This window comes from Schistocerca piceifrons, chromosome 8 (genome assembly GCF_021461385.2).
Source record: "Schistocerca piceifrons isolate TAMUIC-IGC-003096 chromosome 8, iqSchPice1.1, whole genome shotgun sequence".
Taxonomy (NCBI): domain Eukaryota; kingdom Metazoa; phylum Arthropoda; class Insecta; order Orthoptera; family Acrididae; genus Schistocerca; species Schistocerca piceifrons.
In genome coordinates this window covers 152,322,129-152,338,200 of record NC_060145.1, presented here as the reverse complement: position 1 = coordinate 152,338,200, position 16,072 = coordinate 152,322,129, and the positions used below count along the sequence as shown (strand labels likewise).

The window sequence follows — 16,072 nt, the reverse complement described above, 5'->3', positions numbered from 1 at the left end:
CCAGTCACTACTCTTGATGAACTGTGGTATCGTGTTGAAGCTGCAAGGGCATCTGTATCTGTACACGTCATCCAAGCTCTCACTCAATGCCCAGGCGTATCAAGGCCATTATTACGGCCAGAGGTGGTTGTTCTGGGTACTGATTTCTCAGGACCTATGCACCCAAATTGCGTGAAAATGTAATCACATGTCAGTTCTAGTATAATATATTTATCCGATGAATACCCGTTTATCATCTGCATTTCTACTTGGCGTAGCATTTTTAATGGCCAATAGTGTATGTAATGTTGTGGGGATGATAAACCAAAGATTGCGTTTTATTGGCAGAACACTTGGAATATGCAACCGCTCTACTAAATAAAATGCCTACACTACGATCGTCCGTGCTCTGCTGCAGTATGAGATCATTAGCTGATAGGATTGACGAACGACTTTGGCGAAGTCTACAAGAAGGTCAGCCCGTTTTGTATTGCCATGAAATAGGGGAGAGAGTGCCACGGATATTATAAGTTAGGATGGCTGTCATTAAAACAAAGCGGGTTTTCTTTGCGGCAAGAGCTTTTCGCGAAATTTCAGTGACCATCACCGGTTGGTGTGGCCGAGAGGTTCTAGGCGCTTCAGTTTGGAACAGCACGACCGCTACGGTCGCAGGTTCGAATCCTGCCACGGGCATGGATGTGTGTGATGTCCTTAGGTTAGTTAGGTTTAAGTAGTTCTAAGTTCAAGGGGGACTGATGACCTCAGATGTTAAGTCCCATATTGGTCAGAGCCATTTGAACCATTCCAGTGACCATCTTCTCCTCCAAAAGCGAAAATATTTTATTACTGCATAGGGCGAAACGATCATAGTAATAAAATAAGATAAATCAGAACTCTTACAGAAAGATTTAAGTGTTCATTTTGCCCATGCACTGTTAGAGTGTGTACAACACAATTATTCAACCAGTCACCTAATTCACAAAAATTCTTTCCATTTAAATTTTACCGCAGCGTAAATGGGATATGCAAACATTTTTTGTGAATTTGTGATATATGTGAAGTTACAACGCTCTGCCATCTTTTTTTGTAATTTATGTAAGGAAATATGTGAAATATATAATTTACTAAATATAGTTTATCATGGATTATTGAAATGAAAATGTATGTGTATGAAGTTTTACATGTATCTGCAAACTGCCATTTGTATAAAACGGTATTATGCGCTTGGGGACAATGTGTAGGATATGGACTGCTTTTGTACTGTACGGAAGCTACTGTGGGAAGCGTAAAAGATGGCTTGGGTTTTTGGCGCGCTACCTGTAGAGCGAGCTGGAACGAGAAAACGTAGTCTGCAGGCAGCGGTGAAAGAGGTAACACACAGACGGAACAGGCGATGCTTTGCCTGGAAATTTGTTTCACAATAGCCTCGGATGACGACTGCTAAATTATTACGGCTTTGGCACAAGTTTCTGAGCTACGTCATGGACGTTAAAACGACCCCAAGAAGACTTAATTAGTCCATACTTCAAGAAACATGTACACCATACCATGGGTAGTGTAGCTTCCATTACCACCCGCCAAACCCAGCTACTACAGATAACAGTTTCGAACAGTATAACTAGAAACGTAAAAGCTTGAACCATTAATTCAAAATTAACTTTTTTTGAATAATTATTGTGATAAACATGAAACTGGGTTAACCCGATTATTTTATTCCTAGTCATTAACCTATACAGAGTCCTTTCTTGGTGTTTGATAATTCTGAGCAAACCTGTTATAAAAACATTTCAAGGGCTTTAATCAGTATCTACAAGCACTAATTTTCATCTTTGAATAAATGTTTGAAAACAATATTTGTGAACTAATTTTTTAAGTGAATGTAAAAGTACTGTATGATACGTAATAGAAGTGCTGAAGTGACATTTTTCTGACAAATTTAAAGATTTTTATATTCTTACACTCCTTGTGGCAACGAGTAAAGTGGAAGTGAGTAAATAGGTTTTGAGTATAGTATAGATAAAATTATTTCAGTTATAAATGAAATTCAGTAAAGTACAATAAATTATAAAAGACAATTGTTTATGTGGCTCAGTAACACTGAAGCAGTATTGCATAAAAATACTGAAAGACAGCCGGCCGGGTGGCTTTTGATGGATCATTTGTTAAGAGAAAAGTATAAACAAAGTGTCTTAATTAATTCAAACGTGCGGATTATGCTATTATAATATTTAATTTGTTGGTTATATAAAATGAAAACATAGAAGCCCCCACTGGCCAAAATTATTTAGCATATGGTGATGATTAAAAATTCGTGGCTTTTCTAGATCTCAACCTCGTATATATGAATGTGGATGCAGTAGCTAAAAGATTCCTGTGTCTTTCTAAGGACTACATTTTCTGAAGATGGATAAAATACTAAATATCCTGTAAGGTAATATTTATTTGTGGAGCTATATTAGGGAACAGAAGGAAAGTAGGCTGAATTTACTCTTCCTACTTTTCTGAAATTTAACCATCTGTTTGCCTAGGTAGCCTGACAACCGTAAATCCAACAGACATTTAAAGAATTTGGTATAAAGGGTCCTAGATTCAGTATTATCCCACTTTACTGCGTTTCTTTCTAACAGCTGGAAAACACTTGGGAAAAGAAAAAAATAGTCTGGTTTCCACATCCGTTTGTCATCCATCACGGTCAAATCCTGTCAGAAGGGTACCGTCAATATGACACGTGCACACCACATGCACAATTCCCTGTATAATAATAATAATAAAATGGTTCAAATGGCTCTGAGCACTACGGGACTTAACATCTGACGTCATCAGTCCCCTAGAACTTAGAACTACTTAAACCTAACTAACCTAAGGACATCACACACATCCATGCCCGAGGCAGGATTCGAACCTGCGACCGTAGCAGCAGCGCGGTTCCGGACTGAAGCGCCTAGAACCGCTCGGCCACCGCGGCCGGCCGACTATTTGTTCCGTTAGAGTATAGCGTTGTAAGTGGAACAGTAGAGAAATAGTCTGAAGGTGGTTCAAAGAACCGTTAGCCAGGTTCTTAACTGTAAATTGCAGAGTAATAATGTAGAAGTTCAAATGGTTCAAATGGCTCTGAGCACTATGGGACTCAACTGCTACGGTCATTAGTCCCCTAGAACTTAGAACTACTTAAACCTAACTAACCTAAGGACATCACACACATCCATGCCCGAGGCAGGATTCTAACCTGCGACCGTAGCGGTCTTGCGGTTCCAGACTGCAGCGCCTTTAACCGCACGGCCACTTCGGCCAGCAATGTAGAAGTAGCAGTAAATGTTTGTGTATAGGCCAAGACAGGAGGTTGTATTTTAATAAGAACAGGCAGCACCAGGGGAGGGTTTTACACAAGCTCACCACATTTAATATCTCCGGAATTTCACCTGTAGGGAAAATGGAAACAAAAGGCGGAGGAAACAATGATGAATCCTAAAGACATGAACTGCCGTAAAAAACGGGATAGTGGTGCAATACTGTCGGCCCAGAATCGCTATGTAACATGTAGCAACGCCCAAGATCAACTTTCTGAGCACTTGCTATGACAGGCTAATTGTATTTCGGGCTTGCAGCCGGTCATCGTGGGAAAACAGTAAACACATGACCCGTGACTGGCTTACACGTTTGCTTAAAAGTTCGACTAGTACTCGCGATCTGACAGTTACGTACAAACTTAGCCATGTATGTAGGTAATAATAATAATAATAATAATAATAACAATAACAGGCCCGGGAAAAGAATAGGCCTCCGGTATGTTCTGCCAGTCGTAAAAGGCGACGAAAAGAACAAACCACTAATAGGGCTAACCCCCCTTTTAGTGTGATTGGTTGGTTCAGGACAGAACTAAAGAAGCCTCGGACAAGCGCCGTCATGGTCGGGGACGACGCTTGAACCCTATGCCCGCCCACAATGGTAACGACACTGCTACCAACTGGAAAATGATTAAAATCCAAATAGAGGTGTTTTGCAGGATATGCTTCCTGCAACCACCCTAGAAGGAAAACAAAGACAGAGGGTGAGATGGTCAGATGAAGTTAATCCACACCTCATGTTCTGTTATTACCAAGCAACAAACCTAGGAACCAAAACAACTGGATACAGATCACAAGTATACACAACATTTATTAATAGATACCCAGAATTAAAATTTTTAACAGAACAACGACTAGCTGATCAGATCCGTGTAATAATAAAAAATAACAGGATACTCCAGTCAGAATTAGAAAACATCAAACAACGAGTACAACAAATACTGGAACAAAATAATGTGCAATCAGAAGAAGAAGAAAATACAGTAATGGACTCAAACATCCCAGAGCAAACAAACAAAGAACAACACGCATCAATTAAACAGTCAGAGGAAAACGAAATTTTAAGACAGCCACCAGAACAAGCACAAATGGAACACGAAGTGACACACGTGTTAGATACAGAAGAAAAATTTCAGCTGGCATATATAGAATACAAAGACACAAATACAGACATTAGACCATTCTTGCAAAGACCACCAAATAACTCACAAGTCGAAACAACAATAACAACTATCAACACAATCATACACAACAAAATAAATGAAAATACAACTATGGAAGAGTTACAACTACTTGTTTATATAGGAGAACTCACTACACTAAATATACACACTAGGCAGAGATCAGAACCAACCAACACACAGAAGAAACCCGCAAAACCAGCATGGCAACACAGGCTACAGATCAGAATAGAAAAACTGAGAAAAGACATCGGACAGCTAACACAATTTATAAAAAATGAAATGTCAGAAAAAAACGAAAAAAGTTAGGTAAAATCTCACAACAAGAAGTGATAGAGCAATTAGATGAAAAGAAGCAGAAATTACAAGCATTGGCCAAACGACTTAGAAGATACAAAAAAAGTGAAAATAGAAGGAAACAAAACCAAACATTCAACACAAACCAAAAGAAATTTTACCAGACAATAGATAACACACACATTAAAATAGACAATCCACCAAACGTAACAGACATGGAACACTTCTGGAGCAACATATGGTCAAACCCAGTACAACATAACAGGCATACACGGTGGATACAAGCAGAAACAGACACATACAAGATGACACCACAAATGCCTGAAGTGATAATTTTGCAACATGAAGTCACCCAAGCAATTAATTCTACTCACAATTGGAAAGCCCCTGGAAAAGATAAAATAGCAAATTTCTGGCTAAAGAAATTCACCTCAACACACTCACATCTAACTAAATTATTTAACAGTTACATTCCAGACCCATACACATTTCCTGATACACTTACACATGGAATAACTTAACTGAAACCTAAATATCAAGCAGACACAGCAAACCCAGCTAAAGATCGCCCCATAACATGCCTACCAACAATATACAAAATATTAACTTCAGTCATTACACAGAAATTAATGACACATACAACACAGAACAAAATTATAAATGAAGAACAAAAAGACTGTTGCAAAGGAGCACGAGGATGTAAAGAGCAATTGATAATAGATGCAGAGGTGACATATCAACCTAAAACTAAACAAAGGTCGCTACACTACGCATACATTGATTACGAAAACGCTTTTGATAGTGTACCCCACTCATGGTTACTGCAAATATTGGAAATATACAAAGTAGATCCTAAATTGATACAGTTCCTAAACATAGTAATGAAAAATTGGAAAACCACACTTAATATCCAAACAAATTCAAATAATATCACATCACAGCCAATACAGATTAAGCATGGAATATACCAAGGAGACTCATTAAGTCCTTTCTGGTTCTTCCTTGCTCTGAACCCACTATCCAACATGCTAAATAATACAAATTATGGATACAATATTACTGGAACATACCCACACAAAATCACACATCTGCTATACATGGATGATCTAAAACTACTGGCAGCAACAACTCAACCAATTACTAAAGATAACAGAAGTATTCAGCAATGATATAAATATGGCTTTTGGAACAGACAAATGTAAGAAAAATAGCATAGTCAAGGGAAAACACACTAAACAAGAAGATTACGTATTGGATAACCACAGTGACTGCATAGAAGCGATGGAAAAAACAGATGCCTATAAATATCTAGGATACATACAAAAAATAGGAATAGATAATACAAATATTAAAGAAGAACTAAAAGAAAAATATAGACAAAGACTAACAAAAATACTGAAAACAGAATTGACAGCAAGAAACAAGACAAAAGCTATAAATACTTATGCTATACCAATATTGACCTACTCATTTGGAGTAGTGAAATGGAGTAACACAGACCTAGAAGCACTCAATACACTTACACGATCACAATGCCACAAATATAGAATACATCACATACATTCAGCAACTGAAAGATTCACATTAAGCAGAAAGGAAAGAGGAAGGGGATTTATCGACATAAAAAACCTACATTATGCACAGGTAGACAATTTAAGAAAATACTTTATAGAACGAGCAGAAACTAGCAAAATACACAAAGCAATCACTCATATAAATACATCGGCTACACCACTGCAATTTCATAACCACTTCTACAACCCTTTAGATCACATAACATCAACAGATACGAAGAAAGTAAATTGGAAAAAGAAAACACTACATGGCAAGCACCCGTATCATCTAACACAGCCACACATCGATCAAGACGCATCCAACACATGGCTAAGAAAAGGCAATATATACAGTGAGACGGAAGGATTCATGATTGCAATACAGGATCAAACAATAAACACCAGATATTACAGCAAGCATATTATTAAAGACCCCAATACCACAACAGATAAATGCAGACTTTGCAAACAACAAATAGAAACAGTAGATCACATCACAAGTGGATGTACAATACTAGCAAATACAGAATACCCCAGAAGACATGACAATGTAGCAAAAATAATACATCAACAGCTTGCCTTACAACATAAACTTATAAAACAACATGTTCCCACATACAAGTATGCACCACAAAATGTACTGGAGAACGATGAATACAAATTACACTGGAACAGAACCATTATAACAGATAAAACAACACCACATAACAAACCTGACATCATACTCACCAATAAAAAGAAGAAATTAACACAACTAATCGAAATATCCATACCCAATACAATAAATATACAAAAGAAAACAGGAGAAAAAATTGAAAAATACACCCAACTGGCTGAGGAAGTCAAGGACATGTGGCATCAGGATAAAGTTGACATTATACCAATTATACTATCAACTACAGGAGTCATACCACACAATATCCACCAGTACATCAATGCAATACAGCTACATCCAAACTTATACATACAACTACAGAAATCTGTAATTATTGACACTTGTTCAATTACCCGAAAGTTCCTAAATGCAATGTAACATATACCGTACAGTTAAAAGGAAGTCACGCTTGATCAAGGTCCGCTACACCTTCCATTTTTAACCAGACATAACGTCTGAGACAAGAAAGAAATAATAATAATAATATTATTTGGTGTGGCCCAATGGTTTGGTGCAAGTCTTTATTGGACGCCATTTCGGCGACTTGAATGTCCCTAGCCTACCCTCCTTATCCAATCAGTGAAAGGGGACAGTTTAACGTGTAACCTGGATCACGTGTTGTTTCTTGGCGACTCCTCACATTGTTTAGTGGTGAAGGCTGTGGTAAAACGAAGACTGAAGATTCTGTCGTCCGACCGAGATTCGATCCCGCTACCACTCGGTTTCCTGCCACACCCTTCGCCGCTAACCCACCAGGTTCAAATGGCTCTGAGCACTATGCGACTTAACTTCTGAGGTCATCAGCCGGCTAGAACTTAGAACTAATTAAACCTAACTAACCTAAGGACATCACACACATCCATGCCCGAGGCAGCATTCGAACCTGCAACCGTAGCGGTCGCTCGGCTCCAGCCTGCAGCGCCTAGAACCGCACGGCCACTCCGGCCGGCTAACCCACCAGGCCCAACATGTGTATAGATAGTTAACCCACAATTTTTGATGAGTGAGTTTGTATCAGAACCTGTGTCATATATGGCAGTATTTTTGGTCGTATTGACTTAGAAGTTTTAATTTTTTTACACTGTCAAAGGACCGTTATTAACAATAGTATTTGACGTAATATCACCTTCATACGTCTAGCCGTTCCTTCGAAAAAGGGGTCTTAACGGGCCGACAGACAGACGGACGACAGGCAAAAAATATTTTTTATGTGATATAATTACAACTGTCAGGTTTTTTTTCCTTTATTTGTATTGTGAAAACTTGTATCTTCCCAAATTTTACGATTCTAGGTCAACGGGAAGTACCCTATAGACTTTGATAAGTGATCATACAATGTACGGTTTTAAGGCCGGCGTCTTCTTCAGTTAAAACCATGAGATTTTATGAGTGAGTTTGCGATTATCGAAATGTGTGACATAAGCAGTCGTATCTCTTGACTGCATTGACTTAGAAGCTTCAGTTTATCGCACCGACAAGGGGCGTAGACTTAGTATGTGACATAAATTTCAACTTTGTATGTCTACTTATTTCTAAGAAAAAGTGGTCTTAAAAGCTGGACAGATAGCTGGACACCAAGGTGATCCTATAGGTATTCCACTTTTTACAGATTGAGGAACTCTAGAAAGATACAAGTCGTTTTAATGAAAAAAGCTGATGTCCCAATTCGTCTACTGTAAACTTATTTGTGTATGTCAAATAATTTTCACATTCTCCTCTATAACAACGCGTGGATGTATTTATATATTTCGACTATACATGATGTCTCAAAAAGATATACTTATCTCTCAGTATTATGTTGTCACACTCTGGATCACTGCGTCCAGCTATTGGAGGAACGAATACATTGTCTAGTTTATGTTCATTGCTGCTAGATGTCGGTTGTCTTCTGTTTGTTTGGTTGCCGTCACATGTTGAAAAATGGTTACATCGCATTTTTGCTGTCACACCCTTCACCGCTAACCCACCAGGCCCAACCGACATGTATACAGATGGTTAACCTATACATTTTGATGAGTGAGTTTGCGAGTATCATAATATGTGACGCACATGGCCAAAATAATTTTCTGTTCTCGAGTTTGCGAAATGTGATTCCGTGATTACAGTGCTAAGACGTATCAGACTGAAGTTCCATGCCTTCACTGATGATATCTAGCAATATGTAACAGAAAGAGTTTTGGCCGCCATCGTGTTTCCGACGAAATGTCGCACGAATTCAAACCACCGTCCAACGTAGTTTTACAAAATCAACTCGTCGTGCTAGTCGAGAGTGACAACTACAGTTGCGAATTTTTTGATACACCAGTTAGTATGAAGCCGTACAAGTTACAACAGTTACAGGCTCTGCGTCATGATGATAAACGCAAATGTGTGGCATTTTCTGAAGAGCTTCACAATGCTATTGACGATGATAACATTTTCGCACAACGCAACGCGTTCTGCGATGAAGCGACTTTCCGTTTTAGTGGGAAAGTAGACAAACAGAATGTTCGAATTTGGGGTCTGCAGAATCCACATCCATACACCTAACATGTACGAGATTCACCCAAAGTCAATGTGTTCTTTGCGATGTCTCACTCATCTGTTCACGGCCCATTCTTCTTTGATGGAAACACGGTGAACGGTTAGCAGTGTTATGAAACTGGTTGTTGTCTAGGCTAAACGACGATAACTTAATTTTTCAACACGACGGGGCACCCCATAACTGGAGTTGCCAAGTGCGCGAATATCTGAATGAAACTCGACCGCGCCGTTGGATTAGTCGTCAGACAGCCGGCGACTTATCACTTCTCAGCTGACCTCTGCAGTCGCCGGATTTGGCGCCCTGTGACTTCTTCCTGTGGGGTTTCATTAAGGAATACGTTTATGCACCAACAATACCACAGAACCTAGAAGACTTGAGGAATCGGATTCGTACTGCCATAATATCAGTGACGATGGACAAGCTTGGGAAGAATTCGAGTATAGATACGATATTTTTCCTGTCGCTGGTTGAGGATATTTTGAATATCAGTAATCTAAATTTTAGAGATTCGCAAACACTTCTCCCAGTTTCCATAGTTGTATGTCGTACAGTTTTATACACATAAGTGTTCGGAATACGTGTTTTCTTTTCGACACACTCTGTATTTTCGGTGGGTCTTCTTAGCTGGCTCACCGTGTACTGTGGCATATTTTGAAAGTACAGAGGGAATCAGTTATCCCAACTATTAGACCACGTTGCGTCAGTATTAAAAAAAAAATTTTCTCTGTCAATCTTTCCATTACCTGATAACAATTTATTTCACACAGTAATAAAATCTAGTTTGCACCGGAGCGAACATAAGCGCACACAAGCCGATGAGCATTGACAGACAATTCGCCAGTGTTCAGTGCCTTTCGCTTGTACACGTGAACAAGTTTTTACAAATGTGATGTTATTGTTTTTTGACGCCAATAGTCTGCACACAGGCTACAGCACTATAAATATAGGTTAGACACACGATCCAAAACTTTGACATTCAGAGAGGATAATTTTGCGTACCAAGTACACTATTTTTGACGAGGTAAGGCAAAAGGGTTAGGAAAAGAAGAGTGTAGGTGTCTGAAATTGCATATGAGCGAGAGATGCGTGGAGGTACTAAACTCAACACAGAATTTCCACTGCAGCTTCCCTTAGCATTAGTCGGAAACTTTGCACTTGTGACTATTAACTCGTTTCGCTAGCTTCTCATTACAACTGACGAGCAAATTTAAACGCAGAAAAGTAATACCGGTGCCCAATTGAACCTGAAGACTCTGTCTGTTTGCAGCCGGAGACGTTTACTCTAGTGACTGTTTCGCATTTCAGCAGCTGCTACATATCAGATAGTTTCTGATGTCTAGAGCGACATATGCGAAGCACTTCCCGGATTTTATTCACGTATGTATAAGGAAGATATTGTCAATAAAATGTGATTCGTATATTTTTAATTTTAATCAATAGGGTGTTAAGTAAGATATGAAAAACCTTCGTGGAAAGAACAGATGACTTAAAATGAAGCACATCTGGTCATTTTTTTTATTTTCTTAATTACAGACACTTTTTTTCCTTGTTATATGTTTGCTTCGTACCTGTCTCTTTGTTTTCAAATTTGCAGCTTAGTTCTACAAGTATTTTACCCTGTCCGAATGTCGTCTTCTGCTGAACAAATGATATGTTCCAAAATGTTTACCGCCGGCCGCGGTGGTCTCGCGGTTCTAGGCGCGCAGTCCGGAACCGCGCGACTGCTACGGTCGCAGGTTCGAATCCTGCCTCGGGCATGGATGTGTGTGATGTCCTTAGGTTAGTTAGGTTTAAGTAGTTCTAAGTTCTAGGGGACTGATGACCACAGCTGTTAAGTCCCATAGTGCTCAGAGCCATTTGAGCCAAAAATGTTTACCATTATCCTTCATTCGAGTTTCTAACAACCACATGAAATGTATTCGCAGCTGCGAATATGAACAACTATCAGCCGTATGAGGGAATGGTCGCAGTGGAAATTTGTACTCGAACCTGGATTTCCCGCTTCAGGCGAGAAGTCGCCTTAACCGCTTTAGGCTATTCGTGAACGACTCACAACCGGATCGAAACTTCCATGCATGTAGTCGTTGGGCTGCATCACAACCTGCACCCGTACACACATTACGTAATTCCTGCACACGGGAAAACATTTTAATTGAAAGTCAAGCGAACAATGTCAGTACTCACGAGAGGTCTTGAAAATACGACGAATAGGTGCTTTAAATGCCCCCGAAATTAAAAATCCAATGGATTGAGACCAGGAGATCGAGCAGGCCAAGACGTTGCTGCCTCACCACCTATCCATTTATCCGGCGAACGCTGATTTAAAATTGTTCTTGCTTACAGCGCAAAATGAGGTGGCGCCCTATCGTGCATGAATCACATGTTCTGACGTAAGTGTAGTGGGAGATCTTCCAACAAAACAGTTAAATGTTCCATTTAAAATTCACTCTAAGATTCTCCACTCACTGTTCCACGGAAAATGAAAGGTCCATTTAACCTGTCTCCAGCCCATACATTAACGCTGAACTGTTGGTGATCTCTTGTTTCTGAAACTGCAACAGGGTTCTCATCGGCCCATATATTAGTGTTGTAAAACTTGGGCACTCCATTCCTGTTCCTGATACACTTTGGTTCATCGGTGAGTAGTATGGTAGACAGAAAGTGTAGCTCCTGAGCACGCAGTCCCAGCAATCAATTACAAAAAGCTTTTCTGGATCGAAAATTTGTTTCACAAAGACCTTCCACTCTCTATAGATGACTGGATAAAGAACCTGTCGCGTGACACATTCTCACGTTCAGCTACTTTGCCGGTACTGCTGCCATTATTGCCCTTGATATGACGTAGTACTCTGCCTTCCAAATCAGATGTCCTAAAACTATACGGTCTTCCACAATGACATAACCTTTTGTCGGACGAGCCTGTCTCAATAATACGTCGATATTTTATTTATTCGATGTGTCTGTTAGGAAATCTTTCAGCAAACGAACGTCTAGCTTCAGCCGCATCACAAATTGCAAGTTCATGTACAGTGTATAGTAGTCCAACACGACATCGGTAGAGCAGACGTCACGACCTTGGCTGGAAGTCAGACACAACACGTCGGTCTCCAGCCGGGGTGGCTAACGCATACTATTATTCGGTGGCGCCCCTCTCGGAAGTAGCCTATTCGATTCCTGGAGGGGAAAAATGTTCAGAATACACTAAACATCAGGCCAGTAAGAACTGTAAGAGTAAGCTTCCAGTATTGGTTGTGTTTTCAATATGATTTGTTTATTTACTGGTTTCATGGCGATCAGGATAAACATAGGCTTTAACTCAACACTTCCCAAAACAAACATTTAAGAAAAGAAAGAAATACCTGTCGAGCAAAGTAGGAAATATGAAAACAAAAAGGAACGAAACACACATATAACGACAAAACTGTCTCTGCAACTAAGATAATAATAATAAAAAAATTGACCATATGTGTACACGGAGCATTTTGCTTCTTCTTTGGGGCATCTATCCATTCCCCCAGAGATTTCCCAAATATTACTTAACATTCTGTATACACATTCTTCCCATACTTCCTTTTCCTTCGGCGTTTGTGCTGAATAGGTCTTTGGTCATATAAGCACCTATGATATCTATGTTTTTCTGTCAGCAACATTATGTTGTCATCACACCACTTCATCACTCGTGCAACTCGTATCACAACAGCTAAAGTAGACAAGACAGCAGGCGATATAGCTCTGTGTACTGTCAGCACCGAAGTGGTGAGGAGGCAAACTTCCTTTGTTAATCCGCTAATAGACGGACAGCCAGCGAACACTCCCGAATGTGAACCGCCGAACACGACCGAATGCAATTCGCTTGCACTCGCCTACTCTTTAGAGCTGAGAGGACTGTCACTCGCCGACGTTGACTCGCTATATTCACTCCGGTGTAAACCAGCTTAAGACTGTGTACGAAAGTTCAAGACTTACCTTGGGCGAAGTCACGAGGACGAATCCCCAAACAGTTGTGCTAATGTGCACGTGTGCCACTGTGATCTGTGACACCTCATAAACGCCTTGGAAGCGACGTCTGCTGAACACTTCAGTTGTTATGTAATCGAAAGAGATGACGTTCGTCTGCGGTACAGATTATTCTATTGCTAGCACTTTGTCAAATGAAACGCCGGTTGCGTCAAGCGGCTCTGGTGTCTGGGTAGTGAACTACTTCGGTCGCCGTATTTCACGGAGTGTGCCTTAGATGGCACCAGGTGGCAGAAGCAACGCACTCTATGGAATTGAATTTACGCGTCGTATTGTAAGAACTGCCCACGCAGTTAGTGGCAGTAAACGTTAAGTGATGTGAGTCTGGCAACAACTTACGTACTGTCGTCGTAAATATAAACTGGGAGAATTACGTGGCTTGCTAATACGAAGCTATTCCATTACAGCAACCGTCCCAAATTACGATTGCGAATACGGTTCTACACAAACCTTACACCCAGATACAGCGTACTCCGCGAGAAACCTTGCGGTATGTGTGCAAGGTAGTTTGCATACCACAGGTGTTGGTAAGTCTCCGTGTGAGCTCGAATCTACCTTATTTTACCTTCAAGATCTACGTTTGTTGTAGTGTGAAAAATGGACGATAGACCATTATTATTAAGTGCGTCGAAATGTATAGGTCGCTGCCCGCATTGTGGGATATTATGGTGGAAGAGTAGAAGAACGGAAGTGTTATGAAAGATGAATAGTATAATTTGTTGCTCAGAAAATATAGGAAACGGTCTTAAAGAGAAACGTTCTTAAAAAATTTAATTAATACAGGTAGAAATCTGTGAGTACAGGTACATAAAGATATTTATGTCTGTTTACACAATACTTGCCCGAAAATAATCCTTTAGCGCAAGCACGTCACATGACGCGTACCATAACTATGTCTCAAATTCTGTGAGGTTAAACTGCACTTGTAATTTCAAACCTTTGAAGAAACTGTCAGTAGCGAGGTAAGGTAAAGCAATAAATAACCACTGTTTTGATGAAACTGCGCCTCTCATTGTGTTATTTCATTTTTTGATGATGATGATATGGACGTCCGCAGAAATTTATTGGCGGGGGGGGGGGGGGGGGGGTGGGAAGGGGGCAATGTAATGTTAAACCACCAACATAAAAAAGTTGTCATACATGTAATCTTTTTTTTTCTTTTCGTGCAACCTCTGTTCTCTCGACAAGGCTTCTTGAGTGACCATAGTGATCATTTACGCTCCTTGAACCAATTTTTCATTCATCTTTCCTTTCTGCTTGCAACAGCGTAGAGTAATTGCCACAGCATCAGCATCCTTATCGCCCAACATTTAGAACAACAGTAGCAATGCGCAATATTATTCACAATTTAATTGAAGAAGTTATTGAATAGTCATGAGAGAGCGTCAATAATGTTGCGCTATATTGTTTACCGTGTAGGGACTACTTAATGATAATTGCCGCCATTGGTCGCGAAGAATTAAGGGAATTCTCGTAAGTAATCTATGTTGGCTTTCGATCGACTCTGCCGTAGGAAGCATTCCCCCCCAGCGGACGAACGAAAAGCAAATGCAAGGGCGGTAGGAATTATTCTGACAATGGTAGACGATAATTCGCTTGGTATACAAGACTGCAAAAGATGTGTGGGCACGTTCGAAAATTCCCATATGCATTTGCGTTAAAGGATTATATGAACATCGAGAAGAAAGTGGACGAATCGAAGTTAGATTAGCTTGCGAGACGCAATGCATCGCTGTTCCGAGTACGTAATTCCAGCGTAGAATTTTCAGACAAGCAAGCAGCTGTGCATACCTCGATGGACCTACTACCGTGCGAAACTTTTGCAAGAAAGTATGCAGTGTAATGAGGCGAACTTCTCTGTCAAGAAACTTGAAAAATGTCGTTTAGAGGGAAAAAACCAGGCGGAGCTGTTCAAAGGGGACGAGGCAACAGCCGTTGTGGTAACAGTCACGGTAATTATATAAAACAAACATGACCGCGCTCCACGAAGTTTTCGTTGTCAAGAGCACGCACATATTGGTAAATATCGGCGACAATTTGGCGATCGCGTTTCAAGGAATGAGCAGGTAAACCATAAATGGGGCCAGACAAAACATCCTCAACTTCTGTAACACTAGTAGCTAGCAAAAGTGAGTTACTAACAGTGAAACACAATGACACAAAATGTCATCCTACAAATGAACAGCGTGCGACCACGTTGGGCACCAACATTCACATACGACATAGTCCACTTTCCGAGAAAATGAAAGAAACAATGTATGTGTTCTCGAGCAACAGACCACATGACTTACCAACGTGATAAATTCATCACTATTCACAGGACGTGAAGAGTCACTAAAAGTAGATGGTGGTCGATATCTGCAGAGTTCTGGTTTCGCCACTGTCAAAAGATACCTTTCAGGAGAATGTGGAAGACAAATAACAGGCTTACACAATAAGTCGTCCTATGCTTGTGCATAAGTTCGTAGCGTTTTTGTTTTACGGTATTCTGGTTGGCATGCGTTTGTATATCGAGTCATTTT

At 40.1% G+C, this 16,072-nt stretch overlaps 1 protein-coding gene across 1 annotated transcript in view; it reads right to left on the bottom strand.

The window, feature by feature from the left end:
* The window catches only part of LOC124711235 (UDP-glycosyltransferase UGT5-like), a 73,383-nt gene extending 59,724 nt beyond the window's left edge, over window positions 1–13,659 (bottom strand). Inside the window, exon 1 of the mRNA XM_047241196.1 lies at window positions 13,500–13,659. The gene's annotated coding sequence lies outside the window, so the exon portion shown is untranslated. The remainder of the gene's footprint in view (window positions 1–13,499) is intronic.
* Window positions 13,660–16,072: the final 2,413 nt, after the last annotated feature.